The sequence below is a fragment of the Patella vulgata genome, chromosome 4, assembly GCF_932274485.2.
Source record: "Patella vulgata chromosome 4, xgPatVulg1.2, whole genome shotgun sequence".
Lineage (NCBI taxonomy): Eukaryota > Metazoa > Mollusca > Gastropoda > Patellidae > Patella > Patella vulgata.
Window position 1 is genome coordinate 73,775,443 of NC_065882.2, and position 12,806 is coordinate 73,788,248.

The following is a 12,806-nucleotide window of genomic DNA, read 5'->3' on the forward strand; positions in this document are numbered from 1 at the left end:
ACAAATTTATATTCCATTCTTGACAAATAAGGTGTCACAAATATAGTTCTAGATTGGATGACACTAGATTTTACATTCCAGGTGAAAAAAATAAAAAAAACCCACTTACTCACCACCTGAACAATGCCCATGCCTAGACTTGATAAGCAAATAAATTGGAAAAGTAGGATATTAAACCCCATTTCATTTGATAAGCAAATAGACAGCCAATTTTCTTGAAAGATTTATGATATGCTGCCATTTGCATGACATCAATAACAGTAAAGATTCCTATGTATTTGTGTTGAGTAGTCTCTCTCTCTCTCTCTCACACACATTTAAAGATGTTCTAACAAGGAAACATCAACATTCAGCATTTTGCAATAAAAATAAAATCCAGGGTGGGTGTTGGGTTTCTGATTGGTCTAAGACTTTTGCTTTGTGTCACTGAGTAAAATGACTTGGAATTAATCCCAGAACCAGAATAGTATGTAACAAGGAGGATGGACTCTTTGTGGGCTTTCTCTATGTTCTATGGTTTCCTCCTACTTCTAAGGATTGCAATATGTTAGTCCCAAAATGACCCAGTTTGTGTTGAGTGGAGTTTGCGTATTCGATCCCTGCGCGAAAGTTTATCAGGATTTTCCGGCTTGTTTTCTACTTGTCAGGGGTGCAGTATGCAGGTCTGTCTAGTCATTTGGATGGGGTGACCCCCTGTGTATGCATTTGCAGGGCTTGACAAGGACAACTGTCTAATTATTTGGATGGGGTGACCCCCTGGGTATGCATTTGCATACACGTAAAACATCCCTTGGCAGTTGGAATTTGATATAAGAGTAGGCCGTAGCAGACTGCATAGCCATGCCACTCTTCATTAGCCCAGTAGGAACAGAACAGTAGGATGTTGATCCCCATTTCATCTCTCTCTCTCTCTTTCTCTCTCTCTCTCTCTTCTATCTGTGTGTGGGTGTGTGTCTCTCTTTCTTTTCCTCCTTCGCCACTGCTAAAGACACCTAGGCGGAATTGAATTATTGAATTGAAAATTACTATGTTACTTCAAAATGACCTCGTCTTTTTTTCTCCGTATTAAAATTTACATAAAAAAATTGATATACAGGTCTTGTCAGTTGAATGATGAATTAGGTCTAAATTAGGAGCTGTGTAAGCCCTAGAAATCTTTGGAGAGGTGAAGGTTGGTTGATAGAGGCTTCACGCCTACAACTTGTCATAATGGATCAGGTGATGATGGATGCATTAACTTTCTCTTTGTATAGGTCTTTGATATAAAAGACATCAAGAGATATACTGAGTGTTCCTTTTGTAAAAAGGAGCTACCTTTTTTTTTTAACAAAAACCACAAAAAAAAATCCAACACCCAAAGATCTTTTATTGACAAGCCTCTGTCTTCTCAAACCGTAAATATAATAAACAACACCGGTTGTTGATAAACCTCTCAAACCCCGCAACCATAAAAAGAATACATGAAACCTTTTGTTGATAAACTTCTCTTCCTTCGCAACCAATAAACTTCACCCAAACTTCAATGATGAATGTATGGCCGAGCACATCACTTTTATTGATGAGCTTCTGTCTTCCGCAACCGTAAAACATAATAAATGGCATGTTTAGTTGATAAACCTCTCTACCCCCGCAACCGTCACACTTCCTCCTATATGTGTAACATAGATTATTTACAGTTTCCTTGAACTTTACCAATTTTCTCTGGAGGTGTTCCCTGGCGTCCCTTCCCTTAGGCATAGTCCAGGAGAGTCACTCCAGATATGACAACTAGCTACAAACCCTTAATACAAAACAAACTTTTTGCTGTACAGGAGGACTCATATCAAGTCAATGAATATGCAGGACAGTGCCGCCAGTGGTAAGCATTTTGGGCTTTTTAAAATACGGTGACCTGATTATTACACACTAGCATTAGCATAGCCTAGATCAAAAATGTCCGCAGTAAACTGGTGGCCATAGTGACCAAGTAGCCTAGATATAAAATGGCCACAGTGACCTAGCTTTTTGACCAATAGTGATTGGTTACCAGTGGGACCTGGTCACTGGATCACCACATCCTACCATTAGATTAGCCTATAATAAAAATGGACACAGTAATAACCATAGAGACCACTAGTAGTAATAACCATAGAGACCACTAGTAGAAGAGTAAAATTAAAATTTTAAAATCAGACAATTTTATTTGTAAATCTGAAGCATAAATTATGTTTTCATTTAAGGAAGATATTTCAACATCGTTCAAAAACATAATTAACCTGATATTTATAATTAAGATTTAAATCATCTTCCACACAAAATCTTGATTTATTTTTGTAACAAGAAAATTAATTAGTAATCTATTATTTCATCCATTCAAAATATTCCAAAACCCTTATATAATTCTCTTGAAAACAAAATACGCATTGAGAAATCCTATTAAACCAGATGTTTTGTGTTTTGTAACAAAAACGTCTTGATTTGGAACAGACGCACAAACAGCGTTACATAAATAACTTGTAAGTAGGAGGTAAAACTAGCTACGATTAAATAAGATACTTGGGTCAATATCTATTCTTCCTTCTGATATCATAAATAAGATAAAATCTCTAAAACGATTAAATCAAATAATCTACAGCCTGATAAGATCAAACGATTTATATTAATTACTTCCTTGTAATATTTGTATCAATTTGAAATTATAGAATCATTATGTTGTCAGATTAAGGCAGAAAATAAGGGTACTGCTAATCACAGCTAAGAAGATTTTGAAAATAAAACTGCCGCTTACAGGATGAGGCTAGGCAGGTGACCCTAACTCCTTGTTCACTAGTTGAGAAGATTTTGAAAATAAGACTGCCGCTTACAGGATGAGGCTAGGCAGGTAACCCTAACTCATTGTCGCATATACAATCCTGGTATTCAAACCAATCCACTTGATACAAGGACAGACCTTATGATCTAAAGCGCATGCATTAGACGACACTTTACCTCCGCTAAAAAACTCCGGTCACAGTGAAATGGTGTAATGAACTTACATGTTTTTAAATATGATGAGCCTTTTAGATCCCAGTTTGTAGCCTGAAATGTTGACATTTCTGACCTACGATGTTATGTAATGAACTGGCAGGTATATGTATGCATTATTTCATCTGAAGACACTGAATTAAGAGAAGACAGCTAGCTTATGGTATCCTTAGCCCAGTCAGAGACGAACAGTAGGACTAGGACCTTAAACCCCATTTCAGTCATTCCATTCATCCAGCTTATGATTTGATGGGGGGTTGGATGGCCGAATGGTTAGCACGTGCGTGCTCTATCATAAGGTCTGTCATTGAGTCAACTGGCCTGGTTTCGATTCCACGGTTGTTCGTGACAAGGAGTAGGGTTGCCTATCCAACCTTGTGTGTTTTCTCCGGGTTCTCTGGTTCCCTCCCACTGCTAAAGACCCCTATGCGCAAGCGAATTATTGAAATAAAATTAACCATATGTTAGTCCCTAAATGACCTAGTTTGTGTCGAGTGGACATTAAACCCCAGACGTAAAACTGGTTGATATTTTTAACTGGACATATTTTTGAATTATTTTCATGTATTTATCTTCCGTAAACATAGAAGTACTTGATCTACGTTAATCTCTTTATATATGTATGTATATAATCTGACTTTTCATCATGTCATGACAACGCACAATAATGACATTAGAAATATTTCCAACTAAATTTTCCATTAGTTACCATCTAAAAAACACCCACAGAAAATATGTTTTCTCTTTGAGGTTAAGGAAGTAGCAAAAAGTAGGCTAATACTGAAAGAAAAATTTCACCTTAGGTGTTCTTTAGTAACTCTTAGAATTATTAACCTGTCATTGGTGTTGTAATGAAAAAATATAAATTGATATCCTTGACAAATCTGTAATAATATGGTCATGGTGTCTGTGACTTCCTCATATAAAAGTGAGGGCTTAGATGACCGAATGGTTAGCACGTGCGCGCTGTATTATAAGGTCTGTCATTGAGTCAACTGGCGGGGTTTCGATTCCCCGGTTGTACGTGACAAGGAGTAGGGTCACCTGTCCAACCTCCTGGGTTTTCTCTGGGTCCTCCGGTTACCTCCCACTGCTAATGAACCCTACGTGCAAGCGAATTATTGAAATAAAATTGAACCATGTGTTAGTCCCGAAATGACCTAGTTTTTGTTGAGTGGACGTTAAACCCCATTTCTCTCTCTCGCTCCCTCTCATATAAAAGCCCACTCATGTACATGTGGTAGTAAGAAATCAAAGAAGAATAATGCTCCTGTCTGGGCAAAATTCTCCACTGCATACTGTACATCCTGGGTTCCATGTCGGCTGTATATGCCGGTCAAGACTGGGGGCAACGCAAAATGACTGGAACTAGGTCTGACCCATCGGTCATTTTGCATGCCGGAAAAATAGTGTGTTTTTCAAAACCCAATTTTCAAACATGGCTACGATCGACCTCTGCTATGTAACTATAAAATTCTACAGGTTGTACAGAATAATGCACACGTATAGAAGTCACATAATCTCATGATTTATATTATAGAGTTGTATAATTAATAAAATTACGTATTCCAATGCTATTTTATAGCAAAATTGATAATTCATGTAACAATACTAATAATGCATGTAGCAATATTGTTAAGGCATCTAGCAATATGGATAATGTATGTAGCAATATGGATAATGCATCTAGCAATATGGATAATGCATCTAGCAATATGGATAATGCATGCATGTGTCGCAAAAATATAGTGCAGATGTTTACTGTTATTATGCATGACATTATTCCAGAGGGGGCTAGTCACGCTAGCTGTGAAGGTAGTCTATCATTAGTTATTCTGGTCTAAAACCGATAAACATCAGAAATATGCCGTGAATAATTCTATATTTATCTTCATTTCGAATTTAGCGTGTAACAACTCATGTGTTTCAAGGTCATTGTGTTTTCTATAGAACAAATGGTAATACTCGCTTTATTTGTCTTTAACCAAGTAAGAAATTTTGATAATAAAATCTATTTAAATAGCCAAAAGGGAATACTTCATTAATAAATAATTACTATAAGCCATACTATTATTTTATTTCTTAATCCAATATATAATTTTTTGTGTACACCATGCTGACAAAGTGGTATAGACATGTGAATTCACGATACCCTACCATAAACAAAACACATGACATATGAATTTAATTTGCTAAGTTTTCGTGCATTATCAGAAATGACTTACAGTGACAATTTTGAAGTGGAAGCGCTACTGCACATGCAACCATTTAAAGTTGCAATTGCAAATTTTCAAGTTATATTTTTAAAATGTATTAAAATAAAGCCTTAAAATAGATGGTATCCATAAACAGTCCTACATTGTTAAAGAATAATCCTATAATTCGCTATTGCCAGCTGAGAAATTGGCAAAAATATCATTTTTAACTTCAAATTCCAACGTTGGATAATGGCTGCCCCATGTTGTCAATAGCAAAACAGGGGAGGTAATTGTGTTGTTATTTCCTGTGTCATAGATTTTTAAGGGTGGGAAATAATGCCCATGATCGTATAATAGTGATTTGATAACCTATTGAGCAAAAGACATAGAAATAATTATGTTTTGACTTTCTTAGAAAATTTGAAATTCTCGATTTAAATGAAAATTACTTTATGTTACTCAGAAAATGATTTGAAACTCCATCTCATTTCCAATGGAAACCAGTTGTAATTGTAAAAGAAATGCCACTGTCCAAACAAAAATCTCCACTGTACATTGCACAGGTAACAATAGAAATGAATACGACAGAAGTATTGTGTAAAGGGGACAATTACCAAAGGAAAATAGTCATATTTCTAAGAGTAGATGATTAAGACCCACAAGATGTGCTTTTCTCTTTCATGCTGAGAAAGAAATTTTTGATAGCCAGCAATATAGGAGATAAATCCTATAAAAAAAATACTCTTTGTTAGTCTTAAGATGACCAAAGCATAGAGTTGACGGAACAATGCAAATAGAAGCGAGTCATATTTGTAAGAGCTAAGATGATTAAGACACACAAGATTGTTTTTCTGTATCATGCTATGAAAGAACTTTTGATAGCCAGCATGCACAAGAAGCGAGCTCTTAGAAGCTTAATTAACATCACTCGTCGAGTACATCGGGTAGATGTCAAATCTCCCGTGATATTTCCGTTTTAGGTTAACATCAGCTATTTTCCTGACGTTTACAATTGTCTGTAAGTTTTCTTGAGCTAAAAAAAGCTAATCAGTGACGTAAATGTATTAAACAAAGGTTTAACCTACGTAATTATCAGCAGGTATCTCTTATAACTTGGCTTTCAACAAGAGATTTTATAAATTAAAAGTAGGGTTAATTTTGTGGTTTCTTTTTTTAATATATTTGGTTGTAGTTGATGAATAGTTTAAATTTTCGGATCTTAAAGGGAAACAACTGAAAATAATCACCGCTGACAACAGCCGAGTTGAATGGCAATGTTAGTCCTTTGTGTATTATAATTTGAAAATAACGTTAATTTTGTGGTAACTTTTCTAATATATCTGGTTGGAGTTGATGAATACTTTAAATTTTTTGATCTTAAAAAAAAGCTGATCAGTGACGTAAATGTTACAGAGAAAGGTTTAACCCATGTAATTATCAGCAGGTATCTCATATTACTTGACTTTCAACAAGAGATTTTATGAATTAAAAGTAGGGTTAATTTGGTGGTTTCTTGTTTAATATATTTGGTTGTAGTTGATAAATAGATTCAGGGGTTTTTTTTATCCTAAAGGGTATTAACTGTAAATAGTCACCGCTGACAGCCACTGTGTTGTGTGTTAAGATTACAGAATATCATCTGATCATTCAACCATGTGTTAAGATTACAGAATACCATGTCATCATTCCACCTGTGTTAAGATAACAGAATACCATCTTATCATTGCACCCTGTGTTAACAGAATACCATCTTATCATTCCACCTGTGTTAAGATAACAGAATACCATCTTATCATTGCACCCTGTGTTAACAGAATACCATCTTATCATTGCACCCTGTGTTAAGATAATAGAATACCATCTTATCATTGCACCTTGTGTTAAGATAACAGAATACCATCTTATCATTGCACCCTGTGTTAAGATAACAGAATACCATCTTATCATTGCACCCTGCGTTAAGATAACAAAATACCATCTTATCATTCCACCCTGTGTCAAGATAACAGAATACCATCTTATTATTGCACCCTGTGTTAAGATTACAGAAAACCATCTCATCATTCCACCTTATCATTGCACCATGTGTTGTGTATTGCGATCCTATCTCTGTCATAAGGTTAGAGAATACCAGTTTGTTAGTCTGTCTTACATTCCATATTTTGCTAAGATAATACGATCTTTAGCACCAACCACCACATTGGGTTAAACTTAATTAAGTGCAGACAAATAAAGGACCTAGAAAATATTTTCTTAGAGACGGAGTTATCTAATCATTGTTCTCTATAAATACAATATTCAATAACATGTTTACATTACATTTCTTTAGTCTGAAATAAATAGTTTAAGATATTGGGCTTGTCTTGCTTCTATTAATACAGTTTGTATTAACTTGGTTATAGTACACAAGGTCAGCTAGTAGACAACATGGTGGCTCTGTTGGTAGGGTGCTGGAGCACACTGATCAGCCGCGAATATTCGCTAGTCCTCTCTCTACAAGATGATGTTGTTTTGTTGAATAATTTAAGTACCAGTCTTTACTCAAGCTTGGGGATGAAATCGATGCGGCTTAATGAACTCGCGATAATAACTGTTTTCCATTTGCAAATTAAATTCTAAAACATTTTTTTTGAAGTATTAGAAAAGTATTTCCTATTTAGTGCAAATGGGTACATAAAATGAGTAAAAGGCACCATTCTGCACAGACCAGTTAATGCAACAACGTCTTACATAAACAATGTACACGCCATAGAGCAATTGATGGATGCCTTGTGATGTGACATCACCTTGAACAAGGCATACTTGAAATTACAAAGGTCAGTCATCTAATACAGACATATAAGAAGGTTTTCACAATATATCTGTGAAACAATTGGTGCCAACTCACTAACAAAGCAAGGAAGTCACAAAGTTGATCTCAGTGTTGGCCACCAGATTTTTTAGCCTGATGTGCCCTCGTCGGTGCTGCCGGCTGTAGGGCCTGGAAAGCATCTGGATTGTTGGACAGGAGAAAAACTGAGATCCATCCATTAATTCGTTGGCATGCATGTAAAGAATTCTTGACAATTGAAATTCGATGAAAATGCCATGTCTGGGCAAAACTTCTTTCATAGCACACTGTATGGTATATGTCTGCCATCATCAGCCCGGGCCAGCCTTCATTAGCCCAGTCAAAGCAGAACAGTAGGACGTTAAACCCCATTTCATTTCATCAGCCTGGTTTTTGCAGAAAAATGGGATGTTAAACCCTATATTTCCTTTCATTTATTCTGTGGGTCTATGCTCGGCTTCATTTATCTTGTTTCTATAAACAACTGTCACATCTCTGTTAAAGTGCAGGAGGCCAATATCAGTTTGACTCTACAGTAGACACCAATCTTACAATAAAAGTCAACTTTGGGATTAAACTCATCTCTTGGGATATTTGTGTTATGAAATGGTTATAAAAATAAATTTTGTTATCACTTTTTCTTTCATTTGTTGTATAACGTAAGATTTTACTACAGGAACTTTTCGCTGCAAACATGATATATTTTAGGCTGTTATTTTATGGAGGTTATGTCGTTTATTTAGGCCAAAATGAAGTGCTAAATCAGTTGCTTCACTTGTCCGGGGTGGATCTTGCAAGGCTGACAAGGAAAGTGTTCCTAGTTATTGTTTTGAATAATTTAAGTACCATTCTTTGCTCATGCTTGGGAAGTCACGGTAGCTTGGGGAATAAGGTGCTTGCTCACAAACCAGGAGGTCCTGGTATTGGCTGAGAAAGCTCCTTGATAGTTTCAAGCCTGGTTTCACCCCTTATCTTTGATGCACGATGAAGGATCTGGCAAGGCAAAGTGTCCTATTGTTCAGGTATTATGGAAAACTGAGATTCTGTGTACACATGGCACACATATATAAGAATCTTAATTGGCAGTTGGATTTGGAAGAAGAGTAGATGAAAATGCAACTGTGTGGGCAAACTGTCCCTCATATCATAGCACACTGCCCTTCATCATTAGCCCAATTTGTCAAGCAAAAAATAGGACGTTAAACCCTCATTTTATTTCTTTTACTTTGGACAAGAGTGCAAGGGGTAGGTTGGATGGTCGAGTGGTTTGATGTGTGTGCAGTAGGTCATGAGGTCTGTCATTGAGTAAAGTGCACGGTTTTAATCCCAAGCTTGCATGTGACCAGGTTTAGGGTCACCTGTTCATCTTGTAGGTTTCTTCCGGGTTCTTTGGTTTTCTTCCACTATTAAAGTCTCCTACACGCAGGAAATTAATTAAATAAAATTGAACCATATGTTATTCCGAAAATGACCTCATTTGTATCAAGTGGATGTTTAACCCCATTTCTCTGTGTGCCAGCATTAGACCACTCTAACCTGATCATCAATATATACTCTAAAAGTACAAACCTATGTGTATGTTAAACCCCATTTCTTTGTGTGCTAGTATTAGTAGACCACTCTTGCCAGCCCATCAATATGTAATCAGTTGTTAAAAGTACTAACTATGTGTATGGTAAACCCCATTTCTGTGGGTGCCAGCATTAGACTACTCTAGCCATCTATTCAATATCTAATCAGTTGTTAAAAGTACAAACCTATGTAGATTATTATCGCTTTAGTACAAAAGGGGAAAATAGATTATTATTAGCTGTGTGATAATGCTGATTATTACACGATGAAAAATTATTATCTTTATTTGTTAACATATTTACGTACTTACTTAATTTAATTACTATCAAAGCTAATCTTGATCATCTACTTTTAATGCTTCAAAGCTAATCGTGATTAGCATGTACTTTAAATGACTATCAAAACACACGATAACATGTGTGGTGTTAAGCAAACAATGTTAATATATTATGTGTTTGGTTGCTTTGTGGTTTGACAATAAGAGGATGAGGTGGCCTAGAGTGTCCGGCTTTGAGTTCTATCTGGCTGTTCACCTCTGGCTTGCAGATTTGGTTTCAATCCCTGGCTTGGAGATGGGGTGTAAACCAGTGATTCTCAACCAGTGTGCCGCAAGATCTTTCTGAGTGTGCCACAAAATTTTGAATGACACACTAAGATTATGCGAAAAACCACATGATCCCAATTGAGTATTCACTGGTGTTTACTGATAAGTTCCTAGCTGTGTTTTCTTTATTTAGTTTTGAGTTATTCTATGTGTCTATGACTAGTCTCTGTCTACAGTTTTATGCTGTCTGACTTAAAATGTTTTTATTTTGAAAACTTCAAATATTTTTCATATATATATTTAGCCAGGTGTGCCGTTATTTTTTCATGTGTAACTAAGTGTGCCGTTGGCAAAAAAGGTTGAGAACTATTGTGTTAGGGTCTGGTGATTGGCTTGCAATCCAGTCTGGGTTTTCCCCAGATATTTGAAACTTTTTTTGCTAATTTTGTGAAAAGAGCCGTATACCGTGTGGTATTATTCCAGTACTCTAGTTTACTTCCACAAACTGGATCCTTTCAGGACACAAACCATTATATGTCAGTAAAGAATGCTTGGTGGTATAGATCAAAAGGTTTGTCATTGAATCAAGTGGCATGGTTTTGATTCCCAGTTTGTGAATGACAATGACTAGGCTTGTCTATCCAACCTCGAGGGGTTACACTCCGGTCATTCAGTTTCCACCCACTTCTAAAGAACTCTACCACGCGCAAGCATATTATTGAAATAAAACTGAACCATATGTTACACTCAAAATGACCTAGCTTGTGTCGAGTGGACATTAAACCCCATTTCTCTTTCTTTATTTTAGTAATTCGGTTGCTAGCATGGTTCTTTTGTAGTTGGGCAGACAGGGGATTATTAAAAACTGAGGTCCTGTGTATACATTGGCATGCACATAAAATATCCCTTGGCAGTTTGAATTCGATATAAGAGTAGGCCATACTGCAGCTGCTCGGGTAAAATTTCCCACATATTGCGCATGCCCGTCTTCATTAGCCCAGTTTAGGAGCAGAACAGTAGGGCGTTAAACCCCATTTCACTTCATTTCATTTCGTTTCAATTAATTAATATTTGTCATCTATTTATTTTTTTGTGATTGCAGCGGGGGACATCAGCCTCACTGTTGGCATGTTTTTCATGAGATGTTGAACTTTCATTTCATTTTGAAATTCCAAATAAATATTTATCAAAGCAAGATCAACATCAATGAAGCACATCTAGAAAGTACATTACATTGTATAATTATTTTTCATGAGATGTTGAACTCCCATTTCTTTTATCAAAGCAGAGTCAACATTTATCAAAGCAATAAAATTTGAATTCTAGAATTAAAGATAAACAATCGTAAGTATTCATGTATAAATGTTAGCGGCACTGTGTCATGTCAGTGTGATATAGTGGAGAAACCAAGACAAATTGCACACACATACACAAAAAAAAAAAAAATAAGCCGCAGGAAAAGATAAAAATAGTCAAACATCAATCTATTTTTATGACTCATCTTAATGAAAATATTGCATTTCCCCCCCAAAACAAACAGTGGCTTCATTGAAAGAAGTGTAATAAATTTGTCTTATCAAGTGTAATAACATATACCATCTATTTGCTTAAGAGAAATGGAGTTTAACGTCCACTTGACACAAACCAAGTCATTTCGGGACTAACATATGGTTCAATTTTATTTCAAAAATTCGCTTCCGCGTAGGGGTCTTTAGCAGTGGAAGGACCTGGAGAAAATCCACGAGGTTGGACAGACGACCCTACTCCTTGTCACGTACAACCAGGGAATCAAAACCACGCCAATTGACTCAGTCACAAACCTTATGATACAGTGCAGCGCGCACATGCTAACCATTCAACCATCCAAACCCCTCTATTTGCTTGATTTTGATATAAACAAAGTGTTCAGGATTCATTAAATATGAATTATGTAAGAAAAAAACCTATGTGTACATTGTTGAAATCTTTACATTATTTCTGGTTTTTATGTTTTGGTACTTTTAAAGTATACCTTATGGCTTGATATCAAAATATGAGTTCTAATAGGTAGGTGGGGGGGTGGTCGTTTATGGTAAAATATTTTACTGGCCTTTTCTTCAGCCAAATTTTTAAAATACCAAATGTCTTTTTATTAAAATATGGGCTCCGAGGAGCTCTGAAAGGGGGGGGGGGGCATAAGCTATGATATTTTACTAGCCTTTTCAAAGGCCAAATTTTGTACTAAAATTTCATCATTTAGCCAATGGAATGAAAGTTCCACTCCTAAGGTCAGAATATTTGATCTATTTATGTGTGAAGAGTCAGATTAACCTTCCAGTTTAATCATCCGCCAGGCGGAATATTTTCTGACCTTTCTGTACCAACAACAATAGATGATATCATGGTTATATTTCATAAAAATTGAATGCTTCCCCTTCGGGACACGTATCGTTCAACATCTCATATTAAATCATTCAACATCTCATATTAAACATACGAACACTAAGCACGTGTTTTCTACGCCAAGAGAATTTTAGCGACATGAAACTAATTCAAAATACAATAATTTATTCGACTTATTCACACTTCTCTTGACTTTCTTGTACCAAGAGTCGTAGTTCTCCAATCGAAAACGAGTACAAATACGAGTCTATTTGCAAGCCTGATAAAATGTTAGACA

The 12,806-nt window shown here is 36.0% G+C and overlaps 1 protein-coding gene across 1 annotated transcript in view; it reads left to right on the top strand.

Moving 5' to 3' along the window:
• The window catches only part of LOC126819777 (cAMP-specific 3',5'-cyclic phosphodiesterase 4D), a 127,260-nt gene that overhangs the window by 58,455 nt on the left and 55,999 nt on the right, over window positions 1-12,806 (top strand). The gene's annotated exons all lie outside the window — the stretch shown is intronic.